General features: G+C 32.2%; 1 protein-coding gene across 2 annotated transcripts in view; it reads right to left on the bottom strand.

Moving 5' to 3' along the window:
* Nucleotides 1-19,609, bottom strand: part of Spag16 (sperm associated antigen 16) — a 719,050-nt gene that overhangs the window by 514,729 nt on the left and 184,712 nt on the right. The gene's annotated exons all lie outside the window — the stretch shown is intronic.

A 19,609-nucleotide genomic window follows, 5' to 3' on the forward strand; every position in this document is an offset into this window, starting at 1 on the left:
CTGACCATGGAAATTTACAGGGAAGCAGTCCCCGGGTGAGAGTGAAAAAACTCCCCGGGATGTGGGGGAGGGTAACTGGTGCCATGTTTCCCACACCTGGAATGCCCAGAAGTTTCCCCTTGAAGCTATTAAGATAACTAGGCAGGTGCACTATCTAATTTCTATGGTGATGTCCTTGGAGAAAAGGGGCTCTGTGTTTGTATTAACCTGAACCTTATCTCAGTTAGCTAGCACTTGGGGTTAAATGAATACTAAGTTAGAATGTAGTCATGGTAATGGAGAGGGCGAGCTATGTAACTTTTGAGATAATAAATGTGGCTGCTGGGAGGAACAGCGACTTCTCTTCTTGCCTCTGCATTGTATGTGTGTATTTCTCTTTAGTTCGCTTCTTTACAGGTTTCTTTACAAGAATATTCTTTACAACTAGTTTTTAGTATTACAAGATTTTAAAGAAAATGGGGGTTCAAAACACTCAGGTTCCACCAAACTCAAAAAGTCCCTTGAAGGGGTGACTCATATTCTTTCCATCAACAGACAATGATATATGTGGGGGATACATACTTTTGGAAAATTCTGGTGGTGTCTGGTAGAACTTTTAGGGACAGAAAGCGAAAGCCAACCTGACCTACATAATAGTGGGCTGCATCCCCTTGGTTTATACAACTACACTCCATCCCTCCTGTACAATGACCTAATGAAAGCTCAAGACTCCTTCCTCCAGAATTGCCAGAACTATAAATTAAAATGCCAATTCACACAGACAAATTTTATGCCAGATGCGGTAGTCAGTTTCTATCACTATGAAAAAATACCTGAGATAAACAACTTAGAGGAAAGATTTATTTTAGCTCGAGGTTTCAAAGGTTCAGTCCATGGCTCTCGGTCTCATTGCCATTGGCCTCAGGTAGCACAGTACACGGTGGTGGGAGTACATATTGAAAGCTGCTATTCACCATATGGCAGTGGGAAAACAAAGACAGAGACAGGAAGGGACCAGGGACCCCAATGTGCTCTTTAAGAGCACTGTCCCAATTATCTCAATGACCTACCTTCCTTCTATCCACCAGGACCCATTCTTAAAGGTTCCACTATTTCCCAAGTGAGCCATGGGCTTAGGAAACAAGTCTTTAACACATGGGCCTTTGTGGGACACATGCACAATGTAGCACAAGATAATGCTAATCAACAGCTTCTGATCCTGTATCATTTTTTCATTATTCATTTCAAAGCAGGTCACTCACATGGCTGATAGGGTTAGCACAGAGTACAGTTTAACAGAACAATTTGCTGATGCAATATGACTTGACAAGTGATGTTTGCCTAGAGTCCTCTCCCTTTCCCCTTCTCTCCAATTTATTTATTATACTATTTATTTTGAGTAGAATGGCAAATTTATATCCCCTATCCAAAAGTTCTAGCTTATGTGTTATAAAGTTATTTTCTTTCCCATTTGCATGCATTTCTACCTTTCACTAGTTTTTCAGTGATGCTGAAAATTTGTTTCAACATTGCAGTAACAAATTCTAAGTATGACTTTTATATATTGATAACCATGACTGTTACAATTTTAGTTAATCAAGGTAAAAATATAATTGGCAATTCTCTATAACAAGAATGGATTATTTAATTTTTCTCCAAAATGAGAAAATTACACATATATTTTTCTGGGCATCATGAAGAAAATTAAGCTTACAACCTATGTATTCTAAATACAAATGCTATATACTAAAATAAGAGTTTTAAAATCATTGTTTTTATAATTATATTATTTATAGATTTATTTCCATTGTTACATAGCTACTTCAAGAATAAGAATAAAATGAACAGGAAAATACAATACTATAATTTTGAAGAGTAAGAAATATCACCAAAATAATTAATGGTTGCCAATAGAAAAAATGAAGTTTAAAATATAATGCCAACATATATTGTTATTTTGTAGATACCAGAGAAAAACTTAACATGATATAAAAGTATTTTCTGAGAAGCAAACCCTTTTTTTTGAAAGTTAAGTAAAAGTTTTTTAAAATAACAGAAATAATAATATATGGTTCAATAATAATATTGAACCATTCAATATTTATTTTCTTAAATCAAAGTTACCTTTTAAAATCACTTCATTTCAAATCACCACTACTAAAAATATTGAATTCTGGCTCAAAAAGACACTAAGCGATTTATTTAATTATACATATCCAAATATGAAAACAGAGGTATTTTATTTCAAATGAGCCTTTAAATCATGTTAGTTTTTTTCTTTGATATTTCAAAAGTAGAAGCATTTGAAATTCGTTCCAGCTCAAAAACTACAGTTCCCTACCTGAGCTGTCTACCCTTGTTCAGTTAACATAAAAGTTAATAACATCATATAAAAATATTCCATCTGGTCAATCTGAGTGTGAGTCAATGTGTAAACATTTTAATACAAACAGCATAGCTTTGGGAAAAAGAGACAAATTCTTTTTTAAAAAATTGAGCTCTTTATATCCATCCTTACACTCAAATATTCATAAATCCATAAACTATTTAGTATTGTTTAGATTTTTGTTGAAAATTAGGTTTCCAAACGATTTTCAAAATTGGAATGCTATTATTATCATGACTGAGATACTCTTCACGCACTTACATGGCACTTTTAAACATCATTAAATTGAAAGGAAATATTTCAATCTTTGGCTTCCATAAAATGAGTTATACAAAACTTTCAAAATTTAAAATATATTCAATTGCTAGGAATATAAGTAACATCACATATTACAATTTTACAAATAGACATGTTTTAAGTGCTCACCATAATATATATACTCCTCACTTAATCATAGTTCTTACTAACTGCCTATTAATTCACATGGGCATATTATATAAAGTTCTTATTATAAGACATATTTTTTCATTTATTCCCAGTTCTATAAAGTAGTTGCTTCATAGTTAAGTGCATTCATCAGGTGAGAAAATCATGCCTGAGTGAGGGTCACTTATCACCACAAACATTTGCAAGGCAAACAAGTAATAAACCCCAGGCAGCTTAACTCCAGAACACACTGCTGAATCCTGAGATCTAACAAATATCTCAGTTAAAATGTTTACATATTCATGTATTCAGAGTCAAACATACTCCATGGCAATCATGTTGAAATTTAATATAAATTACATATATTTTTTTTCAAGAGCCTTAAATATTCAAGATTCAATTTAAAGTTCATCGTATGCTTAAGAGGTGACAGTATGTTCAGTAACATATGTGACCATTATCTGTAAATAAAATAAATAGTAAAGAATATGCTTAGCTATCTCACCAAATTTACAAAGTTCATTTTAATCTGGCAAAACATTTCTGGTAAAAATCAAGCTAAACATCAGCTATGTCCTTTAGCTGTGATTGAGCATGAAAATTCACAGATAATACCAGAAAACTTTTGCTTTTATAGGTAGAACAAAATCTTCAGAATGTATTTGAAGTGATGGTGAAAATAATTAGGATTTAAGTTTCATAAAGTGCCACCAGAGAGATTTCTAAATTGTCTAGAATCTAGTGAAAATCATTTTCGTATTCATGATGTATTTTTTACAGCTAAAAAATATCCTGACTTTTGGCTTTTTGTTCAAAGCACACAAAATTAAATAAAACAAAGATTTGCATTTTATTGGCTTCTGATTATAAAATTGATACATAAATGGTAAATACGTGTTCTATCATCAAGAAAGCCCTTGACTTTGGTATTTATAGTTCATCAATAGGTAGAGATAAATGAATGGATGAATGCATGAATAGATGGATGGACAGAAGGATTCATGGATGGAAACATAAAACTGCCTATTTATTTTTCTTCTTTTTCTGACCTTAACTTGTCCTAATAATGCACTAAAAAATTCATGCAAAGGTTTAATAAGTCATTGTGAATCACTTAGAAACATTTAGGAAACATGTTTATGGTATCATAAATTATTTCAGTTTACTCTGGAAATATTTATAGAAAATATCAACATCAGTCAATCAAAGGCTATGGGACTTTTAATTATTAGTCTTACTTATCATTTAAACTGTCAAAGCAAAGCACACAATGTGATGGATACTGTTTCCATTTAGCACAACTAAGCACGACTAAAGTATAAATCATGTATTTTACCTGAAGATCTTGCTCTAGCCAAAGAAGTAATCTACTTTTCTAAAACTATTATCTTTTGAAAGGCACTGTTGATCCATAGTTGTTTACTCACCAAACAATAATAATAATAATAAGGGATAAAGAAGGGTAAAAGCTGAATTATACACATCTTCTAGAGTAACACAGGTTAGAGGCTAAGAGGATGGAAAACAGCTGGCAGCAGAGATCCAGAGGCGAGAACAAGTCATTCTGTCCACAAATTAACACAATCTCTAGTCAAGCACCAGAAACTGAGGACGAGTTTCAAGAGATGTAGTAACACTTAGAGGACTGTGTTAATAAAGTGTCTTAAAGATACAGTCATAGTAATAAAGCTCTGTCTCAAGGGACTATCACTGAGAAGGAGGACTATTTTGGATAAATAAAAATAAATAATATCTGCTGAGCATATACCATGCTCCAAGAACCATGCCATGCATTATTATGTAGACAATTTAATTTAATCCATAAACCATCCTGAGAAATGTTTTCCTTTGTTTGGTCTGTCTAGAACACAGCACAATGTCCTGAGTATGTTTGATAAATGTTGTCAAATAAATGTCTAAATGCCTCATACCAGCAATAATTTTCTTTCTGCAGCAAAATGCTACCTATGACAACAGCAGGGCCTTCAAAATCAGTAACAGTACAAACTCTCAGAGATACCATTTGGGATACATGGGATATACTCCAACTTAGAGAAGAAGAGATCAACTAGGACTATCTGATTATCAGGTAAGCCAGAAGAGAAGTTACAGTGCAGCTGACACTTGTGTGGCATCATTGTCTTTCTTTCTGGTAACAACACCCAGGCTGTTTGTTTGCTGTAAACCTCTCCTAGCAACACCACCTTCTATTATCAGCCATGCAGATGATCTGATACCATCACCACCTCCAGGATAGGTCTTAATAATTTTCTGTCAATACAATGGTTATTCTTCCTAGTCACAGTTTTCAACTCTGCAGTGGCATTTAGCATGATCAGTCTATTAAACAGGGATACATTTGCTTACACCTGCAGGAATGGGACCTCTCCCTCTCTTACTGCAAGAGCTGTGGAAAGAGACTCTCTTTCTTTCCCTTGATGACACTGTGAAAGAATATGAAGACTTGAACTGTTTCAGCCATTTCTCTTCCATGAAAGGAGACAAGGGAGCTTGAAGTCAATACTGAATACAGAAAAAAAACAGAGGAATAGGGTACTTTGTGATATCTTTAAAACAGCAAATGAAGCTTGACCTGAAGTTACCCCTGATCTTTACAATTAATTAATCTAGTAATTTCATTTTATCTTTTAATCAGTTTTTGTTGTAGCACCTTCAATGTAAAGCATTCCAATTTAGACTGATGGTAAATGGAATTTCATCTGGACTCAAGCAATAAATAGGATACAAAATGGTTATCAGGAAAGGTAATTAATACGGCCCCTGCATGAAGAGCTGAGATGAGGATGGCCGAAAAAGAAAGCAAGGGCATCTAATTATCCAGAGCTTGAAAGCTTGAATGACTTTCAGGGAGGACAACACAATATGTCAAAAGGACTTGGAAAGGGAATTTGGTAGGCAGCAATATTTTTATACTTTAAGACCATAAAAATATATCATCAAATAAACTAAATGGAAGAACATGTATAGATCATATATAATATTAAAGAACTATCAAATTTATATGATATACATATTTTTAAAACTGAATGTTTTAATATTACTAAAATATACATTCTAGTAAAAAAAAATTCCCTACAAGTAAATGGCTAAAAAATAATTAAGGTGTTTCTACATAATACATAAAAACAAAATATTAATCACTGTATCAAGAATTAATCAGTGTTTTGTCTAGTGTCTCATTTATTTAAATTAAGCATAAGTAGTACAGGAAAATTCATAGAAATAGGTTATAGTTCAATTCTATAAGCTAATTTAACCCCAGAAATATATTATACTCATAAACATATAAATAGAAAAAAGCAAAATATTATAAATAATAAAGACATTTAAATGAAGCAGATAACTATACAAAGACCTATGTAAAATGTAACCACAGTTGTCTTTTTATAAAAAAATAAAAACTAATAACTGTATTTTTATATTGATGTATTAATATCATCAGATATCAAACAAGGATGGGATAATTAACATAGAAGGATATCTATAATGCTTTACCTGCATGAAGCAAGTTTCAGGCAGGTTTTATAAGCTGGACCAGGGAAAGTGGGACGAGGGAAAGGGTTTGTAAAAGACTTTTGAAAGGATAATAGTAATCACATGTGCTAATAGCATTATCTGATTTGATATTTGTAGGGTGGAACAAGAGGAAGTATGTATTATTTTAATATGAAAAAAGAATAATGCTATTTTCAGTTTTGATAAAAATAATAGACATACTTAAACATCATTTTCTCTAAACTTACAAAGTTGCCAAAAGTTGTAAGTAATATTTATCAATTTCTCTTGCAATTATAGCTGTCATTATCAATTCCTTATTCTAACCAAATAAACAATTTCCCTCTTTTATAATATTGTTGATAAATCAATATTATAAATACTAAAATATATACAATCTTTGAATACAAGATACATCAGTATGATACGTTCATATGACAGTTTTGCACAGTAATACCACAAGGATATAATATAGTCATCCCTTAGTATACACAAGGGATTGATTTCAGGACACTTCCCCATGAATACAAAATACATGGATACTCAAACCCCTTATATAATATAGTACAGCATTTGAATATAATTTCTAGATTATTTATAATACCTAATACAATGTAAATGTGATGAAAACAGTTGTTACACTCTTACCATTTTAGGAACAATAACAAATAGTTCAGTAAAGATGAGAGCATCATCATTCTAAATGCATATTTGTGGATAGTTAGATCTTGGATTCAGAGAGAGTCCATTGTATTGTAGAAGCTTCCTCAAAATCTCAAATAATTCAAAAAATAAAAATAAATAAATCAAAAACAATCATATAATAAAGAAAATAGTTGTTCATACATAAATCTCATCTCAACTGCAGCTCTTAGTTTTGACATTGTCCATTTGAAATTGATACCACCTATCCATTTCTATTACAACAATCTTAAATCACCATTATATATAATCTGTACAATGCAGGTAAAATTAAAGATCACTGTTGTCAAGTAGAAAGATGTAGCTATGTTTACACAAAACATTTGCTGCTTTAAATGATAAAGAATACTGAAATGTCAATAATACAAATTATATTTTGAGTACATGCCAGTGTTTATATGTTCTTTGAACAGAAATAAGTGTTCTTCTAGATTCTGAAGCAAGTCTGTGGGGAAAAGACCATAAGCAGAGAGCACAATGCCAGCACAGACCATTATAAAGGGTACAAATTTTCTTTCAGCACCAGCAAGACTGTTACACTGACAGGTGAAGCACAAAGTCAGGGTGAAAATCAATGGGAGATTTGTTTAGAGGTTGCTACACACTTATGTATCTTGAATGTTCATTTCCAAAGGGCCACTGGCCTATGGCTTGATGTTTTTACATACTCACTGGTCTTTTCCCAAACGTGGATTGTTTCTTAGATCATAAAATGTACAATTTTATAGCCCAGCGGCTTGGCATTATTTCGGTATTTCTAGATACTTCCATTTTGTTGGTTGTTTAATTTTTTCTAACTTCAATTCACTAACTACATCTATTATCTTTAGTCTACATTTACCTGATCTTCTTTGAACTTTTTCTAATATATGACATGTTTATTAATCATATAAAGAAAACATTCCTGTCTTTATATGGACAGTGAAAACCATTTTTCTTAATTTTCTTGTTTAACTTTCTTATTTGTTGGCTTTTATCTTCAGATTTTTAAGCTGTTGATTTTTATTATTTTAATACATTCCACGTTTATTAACTAAATATTTACCTTGATTAAAATTTAAATGTTTTTAATTCTGTTAGTAAATTGTTTATTTAATTTTAAATTCTTAAGTTCTTATCTTTTCTACTTCACTGTCATTCACCAATTTCCCTCTACTCCTTCTGTTCTTATTGAATTATTACTTTTTAAGGGGAGCTGAGAACTAAGGGAAAAATTTCCCCAAACAAGGGAAGGTAGAAGTCTTTGTTCCCCTGTTTCCGCTGAATAATTCCCTATGACTTCCACATATGGGTGCTCAGCCTTTTCATGAATATTTCTCCACAAAGGAAAAAGTCAGTTTCCTCTCAAAATATTTTGGTGACATTAAATCTCAAAATTTGGAACACTTAAATCTACTGACATCTAAATCTTTTGGGTTAAGCCACTAAGGTTTGAAGAGGTCTCACTGCTGAAATATCTGAATACAGAAGGAAGGGACATAGAGTTGGAGAGGACAACAAAAACCATATTAGAAAAGGTCTATGGGCCTTGTTCAAGAGTTTAGAATCTCTGTTAATAACAGGCACTCTTGGAGGTCCTTGAGAACAGAGTAATGTAGTCTGCTTCAAATTAGAACAGGTGGGATCTAGGAACCATGTTCATCAGCTCTAAGACAAGGTGCTTCTAAGGTAAGTAGATGCATACCAAAGGCTAAGCTAAGCTATCATTTAAGGAGGAAGGCTGAATTTCCCACCCAGTGTCTTCTTTCTCAAATTCTAAAGATGAGAATGTTAAGGTGGAAAACTTTTTCTAAATGTCATTTTTTTAAGTTGGTAACTGATAAAAGCATCAAAATTATGATCTTTCTCCAGCAAATGGATAGTTATCACTTTATGAATAATAAATTGTCATTGCAAGTGTGGATCCATTTTTTTCTCAGATAATTATTTTGAATCATTTTATTCTACCTTACTTTAGTAAATGTGTATTTTACTCCCTTAAATATATTTTGGCAATGTAGAATACAAATGGAAACTTTTATTTCTCTAGGTTAAAATAAGGTCAATACATTTATTTCTTAAACTATACTTATATTTTGTGGTAGTAGAGATTGCACTCAGGGGCACTCTACCACTGAGCTACAATCCCATACCTTTTTTAACTTTTTATTTTGAGATGGGAGGTCTCATTAAATTGCCCTAGTTGGCCTGGATCTTGTGATACTCCTGCCTCAGTATCCCAAATAGCTGGGATTACAGATGTGTACCACTGCATTCAGCAATTTATACTTATTGAGTTAAATAATCTAAAAAAGTTCTATTTAACTTTTAAACTTCATATGACTAAATTCCTAGGCAAACCCCAAAAACTAAATAGAAGATTCTGTCAACCTTAAATACAAAATATTCCTTACCAAAAATTGGAATTTCATTTTTATCCGTAGCAATTCCCCATCAAAGTAATATTATTTAACTATACTACTTAGAATGTCAAGTTACTTACTATCAAACATTTTATATAGTACTTACAATTGTTAAGTTAGATGTTAATTTATTTAGGCATCATAACAGCCCCTTTGGTTAGGTTTAATAGATGAAGAAATAAAGGGCTGGGGTTGTGACTCAGCAGTAGAATACTCGCCTAGCACGTGCAAGGCCCTGGGTTTGATCCTCAGTACCACATAAAAATAAATAAATAAAATAAAGGTATTGCGTAAAATAAATAAATAAAATAAAAAGAAAGAAATAGAGATTATATACTTTGCCCAAGGCAACAGGCTAACATAAAGAAATACATAGGTCAACCAGCCAAAAATCACAGTGTTTAGTGTGGAGCCCAAGACTTAAACACAGGCCAGATCTTACCAGCAGTTTGTTTGTTTGTTTGGTTGGTTGGTTTTGGTACCAGGCAGTTTTTAATCTTAACTGCTTACCTATCTTGTTTCCCTAAAGTCATACCATTATTTTTTGTAAAAATCATATTAATCGGAAATACAGATGAAGCAAATAAAATCAATAAAGAATAAAGCACCAAACATTCCAAAATCTCAAGCTCTTCATTAGTAAAATGGGTAAATATATTAGTACCATATTCATATATTGTTTATGAGTTTTTCATGAGACTATATACAAGAAGGCTTTAACATTGATATTTGTTCAAGTTCTCAGTAAATGTTCATTGTGATCTTCATGGTAGCATCATCTAAGACTTAAGGACAAATGGCCAGCTAATCTCTAAAGTACAAAGAAACTGATAAGTTAGTTTACATATTTTCATTCCACTCACTATATCATATTTTCTACTTTTAACTAAATGACTGTGTTAATTTTTCATCACTATGACACAATTCCTAAGATAATCAACTTAAAGGAGCAAAGACTTATTTTTAACTCAGCCTCTCAGAAGTTTCAGTCTATGATTGGCTGACTCCATTGTTTCTGGGCCTTTGGTCAGGAGATCACAGCCTAAGGGCATGCTAGAACAAAGCTGGTTCACCTCACCGCAGCCAGGAAACAGAGACAGAGACAGAAAGAGAGAGGATGGAAGGATAAAGCCCTCCAGAGACTGACCCCAGTGAATACTTTTTCCAACAAGTTCCCACCTTCTATAGTTTCAACCACTTACAAATAGTCCTTAAATTATGAACCCATACTGGATTAATCCATTGATGATATCAGAACCCTCATGAACCAATCACTTCCCCAAAGTTCCACTTTGAACATTGCTTCATTGGGGATCAATCTTTTAACACATAAGCCTTTGGGTAACATTCCAGATTCAAACTCTTAACAGTGATTTTGTGGTTAAGAGAAACAAATGAAAAAAAAAATATTTTTAAGGATAGATCCTGCCATAAAAGGAATAACTTTTGAAATTAAAAATAATATTTACTACATATTATGCAAGGGTAAATGCCACCTTTTAAATAAAAAATCACTGTGGAAATAGCTGAGCAATTACACACACACACACACACATATACACACACGTAATTCTTAAATCACTTTGTTGAATAGCCTAAGACCTCATTTGATTTAATACTTAAATTTTTTCCATTAACAAATTTTAGGATTTCTCTTTTGTTTGTTTCTTCTTTAAAAAGAAAAGTGGTCAAAAACCAAGATAAGAAACAATAAAGATTTAGATTAATAAAATTCTATGAATAACTAAGACTCTGTATATAGCCAAATATCTATTTTCAGTATCTAGGAAAACATTATAAATAAATACACATTCTTTAGCACAAAAATGAAAAGTATACTCAATGAGATATACTCAACAATTATATTTAAGTCTCAAAATTATCAAAATTAGCACAAAGAAATTGTGATAGTCATTTCTAACTTATTCTGTTTAAACACACAGAGTAGGCCTTAAGAAAGACCTACTAAATCCAGCTTTGTCTGAAGAGAATTTCAGATTTTAATTATTATGTTAAAATATTGTCAATGTTTTATATAAGAAAAATGTTACAAATAAAAGCTGAGAAATTTTAGAAATGGAAGTGTCATATTAGTTGTTTTGGTTTCCCAAAGCACAAATGTAAAACAAATCCAAGTAAATTCTTTCTATTCCTAGATCATAATTTCTCAGGTAGTTAGTTTTACCAGTTTAAGAAATGTTCCATATTAGGGCTGGAGCTGTGGCTCAGTGGCAGAGCGCTTGCCTTGCACATATAGTGAGGCACTGGGTTCAATCCTCAGCACCACATAAAAATAAATAAACAAAATAAAGATATTTTACAAAAATAAAAACAAAAAAATGTTCAATATTATTGGTAAAGTAAGGTAAGTAATACCTAACTTATTACCAAGGAAAAGCTTGTTAGTCTCCTTAAAAAATCATTGATAAGGGGGTTGGGGGCTGGGGCTCAGCAATAGAGGGCTCACCTAGCACGTGCCGAGGCGTTGGGTTCAATCCTCAGTACCACATAAAAATAAATAAATAAAATAAAGATATTGTGTCCAACTACAACTAAAAAATATTTTTAAAAAATCATTGATAATAGCCCAGTTTCCAAAAAACAACATGAAAATTTTAAAGCTTGTCACTGGTATCTGCAAGAATTGATGGATACAATTTACTTTGGAAATGTTTGGTCTACACATCATACTGAGATCAGAAATGAAGTTACCCTTTTTCTCCCTTTCCACCAGAGTTACCAACATTTTATATAGGAAAAGCCTACAATCCTCTATCACAAGACCTGTGTCTCAGTACCTTTGACATACAACCTGTTTAAATATACTCCCCCATCCTGATACTCCTTCAATGCCATTAGGATCTAGAGTTATTTGGAAAGTAGGAGGCCAAAATGCTTTTTCAGGCATCTCTTACCTTCTTCTGAGTAAAATATGCAAAAAGAACACTCTGGGGTAATGTAAACTATTTAATCTCCATTCTAGGATATGACAGCTGGGATCCTATTTCCAAGTTTCCTCCAAGCCCACTCCTAGGCTTATAATCAATAAGTGGGTTTCTAGATCATCCTAATAAAATAATAAGATGATACACAGAAATAAACCCCTCTGCCTTCCTTCCCTCTATCTTATTCCCAATGTTTAAGTCACATGGTAGGATTTTAAATGTATGTAGTAACAGACTGGCATCTATTCACTGCTTCTTCCTTCCTTATAGGTGCCTAATTTTGCCAGATGTAAGGATACAGCATTTTTTCATATGTATAACATTTGTGTATCAATATTACTTAGAATGGAATTTTTCCTTTTTATATACTATTATTATTGTACATGTATTATACAGTCATCATAAACACATGGATTCATTCTAGAATAGACAATATATATTATGTTTATATTTGTTGATGAGCTTTCCCATAAAAACATTCTTCAGGCTTGTCAGATATATTCTCACTTCCCAAATGGAGAATAACGTGGAGGAGAGTTGCCAAGAAAATCCAGTTGGACTGATAGGAAATAGAACAGGGAGATGATGGAACAATCACCTAGATTTCAGGTTAGCATGTTGAGGACAAATGTTAGTTGGCTGTAAAATTCAGAATCAAGTCAAGAAAGTTAAATATTCAAGAAGAAAGCAGCAAAGCAGAGAGTCAGGTATCCAGTAGTAGTCAGTCCTAGGGATACTTAAAAAAGAAATGTCTGGAAACTGAGAGACGATAGTACAACATAGAATAAAGGGGGAATGATGATTGATACTAACAAACAAGACTAAGAAACTTAGAAAATCAGGCAAATAAAGCAGGTGTGTTAGTGCGACCTCTTTTACATTCTCCGATGAATGTGAGAGAACTGGACCTTGATTGAGAGTGCATGATGGAGGTAACTATAGTTATTGTGAGAGGAATGAGTATGCCAGTTGTGATTCTGACTATAGCATTTGTAGAAACATTTGAATATTCAAGCTAAATTAATTTTAAAAGCAGCATGACACTGCGTGATACATAAGTTATAAGTGGGTACTATATTTTTTAAAAAAAGAAGATATAGACTATAAGGGCACAAAGTATGTATATCGTTGTGCTCTCCAGAGTCCTTAGGGAATTGAGAAACACAGACTCATAAATAAACCACTGGAATTAAACCTGATATGTTCTGTGTATCATTATATTAAGAATCCTCTATATTATGTAATTATTGCCAAGAGACCAGAAAGAAATTTGGTTTAGGGATGACAATACACGTTAGGTAGCTTGAGTATTTGCAAAAGAGAAAAGGAAATAATATTCATTCCAGTCAAAGAAACATTAGCCAATACATGAAATCCTTAAGCAAATCCTTATGAATTCAGTGCAGAATGGGTATAGGTGGCAAAAGGTACAACAGAACTAGAAAATATGCTGGAGCAAAATTGGGAAAAAACAAATGTATCTTCAGGACTTGGAAAATAACCAAAGATTTAAAGCGAAAAATAAGATAACAGATCTTCATTTTAGAAAGACTGGAATGATGATAGTATAAAAAATAAATTCCAGTTGAAAGAGTGACTACAGGCAGAGAGTCCTGGGGGAGTCTAAATAACAGGTGATGGACTTTAATAGAAGTGAATGACTGAACAACTAATGGTGGATGTAGTATACACAGGCTTACGTGATCAATTGTGATAAATTAGTGGTAAGGAAGACCTTAAAAAAGACTCAAAGGTCACCTTAGATTACTATATAAATGATATGACACTAACTTAAATGGGAGAGAAAAGAGTGGCAGCAAAAGAGAATTGGCTTTTAGAACTGCTAAATTTGAGGTGTTCACAGATATGCAAGTTAAAATGTCCTATTTTATGAGGTACTCTAAATTAATGATTATTGCCTTGGGATAATGTCAGTAGTTTTAAATTAAAGTTGAATTCAGAGCATAAATATTGTTATGTACATTGAGTGCATAAGTCTAATAAGAAGTTTTATTGCTTTCTATTGGATTATAAAAGCACTATTAATATGAAAAAATTAATGATATTAAGCCAAAGTGACAATATCATCCTAATTATGGCCTCATAAAAAGTTTCTAAAATTGGATATTTAGACCTATCTGCATAAGCACTGATGTTTATAATTCATTCATCATATTATTGTGAATATCAAGAAAAAACAATTATGGTATGCCATTCCATACTTTAAGATGGACAAAAGACAAAATTTTAGGAAGTTTAGGGAGGAACCCCATTAAGCAATGGCAGAAATCACTGGAACTACTAATTATTCATACTTCACCCAGTCTTGCCACTTCTAATTATTTAAACAAAATTAAATGTGTGAATATAATATAGATTTAAATACTAAATAAGTTGTTAAAAAAAGCAAGAGGTATATCAGTATTTGTCCTAAAGAACCTTCCCTGACATTCTACATTACAAAATTAACCTTTGCTTTGAATTTCCATGTCTCTTTCTTTTACATAGTAGATAATAAAAAATACCAGTTTTGGGGGCTGGGGATGTGGCTCAAGCGATAGTGCGCTCACCTGGCATGCGTGCGGCCCGGGTTCGATCCTCAGCACCACATACAAAAAACAAAGATGTTGTGTCCGCCAAAAACTAAAAAAATAAATATTAAAATTTTTTCTCTTTCTCTCTCTCTCTCTTTAAAAAATACCAGTATTAATGAAGGAAGATGAAATGAGATATGTTTTCTATATTTACTGGAATATTATTAATGCACTGCCATTCCATGGAAATAGACCTGCCTTATCATAATAATAGACCCCAGAAAATGTTTTATAGAAAAACTAAATGTCTTAATTTGGCAAAAAATAAAACTATGTCCTAAGGGAGACAAGCATAGTTTCATTTTTTTAACAACCTTAGTTAATAGGTGGGATTTTTATGCATTGTTGGCACTACACATAATTTCTATATATAATTATAATATGTCGAACAATACCTTCTTGTAGGTCACTGTGGTTATTACTATGGATCTAGATAATTAAAAGAGAATGAAAAATGGTTATAGCCCCAGAAGGGCAACTGTCGGTCTCTCACTGAGTCAATGAAACACGGGAATTGAAAATGCTTTACGCATCATCTGTGACCAATGTAAAAGCCCTTCCATAATTTTAGCAGTAAGTTGACTAAAAACAAATCAGAACACCTTCTGGAAGATGACAGCTGCTCAACAAACCTAAAGTATCTAAACAAATTTAAAGTTGAAGAAAGATACACTCAAGGACACTAAAGACAATCTGAAATAAATGGAAAATCTAATCTACTAATTAGATGATGTGTTTATTCATGGAACACACCCCCCAAAATAAATAGCTCATTAAAATGAATGTTTACCTTTACCATAAATTCATGCACATCCCACTGCTTAAAAGTTAATGGCATAAATATTACTGTATCTTTACATAATGGAAGCTAACAGAATACCTTAGTACTTTGATAGTAAATTATAAAATGGGTAGAATATATCTTTATGTTATAGAAAATGTTTTAAGTTATTCTGTACACTACTTAACAATGATTATAATTATTTAAAACTGCATGTAACTATTATCCTTCTACAGAAAATGTTCTTGAAGCTTCAAGGAACTGCAAGCTCTTTCCCTTTGACAATTCAAAATTTAAATGCCTACTTTGTTCTACATTGCCTGCTTGTTTTAAGGAGATATAAATATTCTAAAAATTATAAATAATATCATTTTATTAGAAATATAAATTCTGGAGTATAAATACATGTAAAGATAATACTTCATTTCAAAATTCACAATTTAAATATGACTTTTAATCACATGAAAACATATAATTTACAAGGAAAACAACAAATAAGCTTTAGACTGACCAATGTTTAAAAATTACATTTCTACAATGCCAATTCTTTCACACTAAAAGCTACTTTGGCACTTTATTTCTAGTGTCTGTTTCTGTGGAAGTGCCTGGAATAGTAGGGACAGGAACCTGGCTACTTGCCCGTTATCAGTGTTCGTGCAGTTTGCTTGCTGCACAGTCAGGTATCCCATCCACATCTCAGTATATTTGGAAGTCTAATAGTCATCTAAACTTAACAAGTCCAGTCCCAGTCCAAACTTGCCCCTCCATTAGTCTTCCCCACATAAATTAAGGCTAGCTCACTGAGAGATCTAATGATGAAAATGGAGGGCAAGGACTTTAGAAATCAAAAAGAGTTCTAGGGTTTTCCTTGACATAGTTTGTACAGGGTGGTGCTTTTGAAAAAATGGGGAGTATTCAGAGAAGACCAAGTTTTCTGGAGAACAAAAGTTCTTTTTTAGACATGACAACTTGGAGAAGCCTATTAGATATTCAAGCTCAGGGGAAATGCCAAGGGTAAAGTTATCACCACATGGAGAGTACTTAAAACTGGAGAAAGAATGAGGCCAAGAGAGGAAATGTAGGTGTGGGAGCTAGAGTCCAGGAGCTGTCTATTATCCAGAAACCTAACCCAAGAGGAGTAGTAACTGAAGATGCTGAGAGGGACGAGTGTGGGAGTCAGCATGAAAACAAGGAGTCAGAAGAGCAAACAGAAGATGAGGAGTAAAGAAAAGTAGAATCTATAAATGTTTCTGGTGGTGGACATGGGAATTGGCTGATAACTCTAACAAGAGCGGTCTCCTTTCAAAAACATAGTAAAACATACATTTTGATAAATCTGTTTTTCCAGAGGAAGAATACATAATTAGCAAATTATATACTTAAACACATTCTAATTTAAAGCAGTTATCCTAGGCCATGCTTATTTATCTATCCTAAGGAAAAGGATTTTGGCCTAAATCATGAGTCATATAGTTGTAAATTACTAGTAAATTGTATGTCGAACTACAAAAATAGAGATTATGTCCTTAGAATTTTTCTTTAAAATAATGTGTGGTTCACTTGTTGCATTTGAGTTTTTTGAGTTAACCAGATCTGATACAAATTTTTTTCTGTGATTCTCAAGGTGTCTGAGCTGTGTGTGTATGTGTGTGAGTGTGTAGTGTGACAGAGAGATAAAGGAACAATAACTGCCTTAGTGACATGAAGGTCGGAGATAGTGTGTCTAAAGCAGATGAATCTTGGCATTTATAGGTGCTTAGTAAACATTCTTATTATTGATATTCCGTTCACTATTATTGTCATTACTATTACTATATTTTACAAATTAAGAAAGCTATATACCATAGTTGAAGAACTTTCTTTTCACTGAAGGTAATTGCCAATCCAAAATAAATAAATAAATATATAAATTGATGGTCATTTTTTAACAAAGCTTTTTTCTTCCCTCAAGAAGCATATAACTTAGTCAATAAACACTTCATTGAAGATCTACTTAGTACAGAGACTGTTTTTCTGTGTATGGCAGGGACGTAATTTGATTTTAAAATGAAGAAAAGAGACTTTGAAAACTTTTGAGAAATATTAAGAGTTTTAAATCGAATTTTATATTATTACTACTAAGGATTGATAGTATAGAATTAGAATGAAGAGAAGGAAGTGGTAGAACAAAATAGGTAGAAGACACATAAACACAGCAAAGAAGACACCGTGGTGTACAGATGCAGAGACATGTTGAAAATGAAGCAAACAGGCAAAAACAAACAAACAACAAAAAAAAAAAACAGGTAAATGACTTGTTCCAAAGTGACATCTTTTCCATACTTTTCTTTGCAGGTATGTTATCCTAAGAGATTAGATAGCATATATCCTTTCCACTGATGTTTCATTTTTCTGCTTCCTAACTCATAAAGCTAGATCCTCCTCTACTGATAAGCCAGCTAGTAAAGATTATGACAGAAATTATTCCCTGTATTGCAGTAGCTGTCATCAGGGCAGCTATATTTCCAGAGGCTGGAAATCCAGATTTTATCTTTGACTAAGAACTAAATGTTTCCTTCCTCCTCTTCTCCACATTTTTATTTGACAAAAGTTTTTCCTTTAACCTCCACTAAATTGCCGGACTGACCAAGTTTTCCTATTCTTGCTGTGAAACACACAAGTTGTGCTTCTAAGCTACACTCCAACCACTCAGAGCTCTCCAATCATATTCAAGTAAATAAGCACCTGCTCCCATCAGCCAAAGTCCCTGACTGCAACAGTCAAAGCAGTTTGTTATTAAACCTGTTATAAACCTGTTGTGTTTCCCACTGTAATGTAATTAAATATTAATTAAGGTGATGAAATGATACAATGATACAATCATTGTCAATAATTAATGTTATAAAAGGTGGTAAGAGCATCTTCCAAATGCCTGAAGTTCTTATTTTAGATTGAAGAAATAACAAATTAAAAACATAGATGAAACATTGTTGGCATAACTTATGTAAGAAATACAGTGCAGAATACCAATGAACAGACAATTTAAGAAAAAGTCATGACCTTACATCAAAACACTGGCATGTGTATGCATATACACCTGTCTGAAGTTAGAACATTAACACATGTGTTTATTATTTTATGTTTCCCTTTATGTATTCATTAACCTACTGATTTTGGTCATGGCAACTAAGATTCTGTTATGCTCCTTAAAAATATGAAAAATTAGGAAAGATAAAAATATTATGAATGGAAGAAGGCATACTACTAAGAAAGAGTATTTCAAATTTTAGAAGGTAAAAGAGGAATATCTGTATAGCTTACTCTAGGAAATATAACTGAGATCAAATGCATATATACTTTGAAAATCTGTTTGACCAAACTGAAGATATTGAAAGAATGCATTATTAATAAGGAGAAAATAATAAATCAAAGACAATATTCTTGCTACTAGGAACTAGTCAAACAATTAGGGTTTAGGAAGTACATTACACATAACAGAAGATCAAAGTGGAGGAAACTATGAAAATTTTTCTGAGTACTTTTGTATAAATTATAGATTTCTTTGAAGAATAATTATATGTACTTTTAATTATAAGACCAAATATAAGAAAATAATGTTATTACCTAAGTCATAATCAAAATGATACAACCATGATTATCAAAAATTTTAATGTACCATAGGATGTATAAAACATGCAGAATCTCCACAGAAATATTTTTCTCAAAAAATCTGAATAATACAACTGTGACTTTTATAAGTTTCATTTTATATATTAGTTTCCATTTATATATATATATATATATATATATATATATATATATATATATATATTCATAAAACAATATATTTTAATAAATGTCAAGTAATAAGTTTTGTTTTTAAGCCAGTATTATTTTAG

This window comes from Marmota monax, unplaced genomic scaffold, assembly GCF_021218885.2.
Source record: "Marmota monax isolate L192 unplaced genomic scaffold, Marmota_monax_Labrador192_F-V1.1 WCK01_AAM20220418_F8-fsc00136, whole genome shotgun sequence".
Taxonomy (NCBI): domain Eukaryota; kingdom Metazoa; phylum Chordata; class Mammalia; order Rodentia; family Sciuridae; genus Marmota; species Marmota monax.